Genomic DNA, 356 nt, shown 5'->3' on the forward strand with positions numbered 1-356 from the left:
AAAAATGAGTTCCAGGATTTCAGGGACCTCCCAACGAGTGATCTATCACTGTGGACTATAGACTTCCCTACTATCGTCACGTCGAGCACATAGCTGCAGAATACAGTTTTGCAGGTGCTAGCAGAATAACACAGAGAAGTGTGACTTCTTCCGGTGGGCAGACTTTCTGGTTGGATGGTATTCTTGGAGGACGATGTAGCACAATAAATACATCGTCTGAATTTTAAATTTAATATTATCTTATAGCTAATTGTAATTTTAATGGTTTTTTCTTTTTCTTAGCAAGCTTAATACTCACTGTTAAGTGAAATGTGCGATACGAGATGTTAACCCCAACTTGGTTTATTGTTTTAGGT

The sequence above is a fragment of the Phalaenopsis equestris genome, unplaced genomic scaffold (genome assembly GCF_001263595.1).
Source record: "Phalaenopsis equestris unplaced genomic scaffold, ASM126359v1 Scaffold000094, whole genome shotgun sequence".
NCBI classification, from domain to species: Eukaryota; Viridiplantae; Streptophyta; class Magnoliopsida; order Asparagales; family Orchidaceae; genus Phalaenopsis; species Phalaenopsis equestris.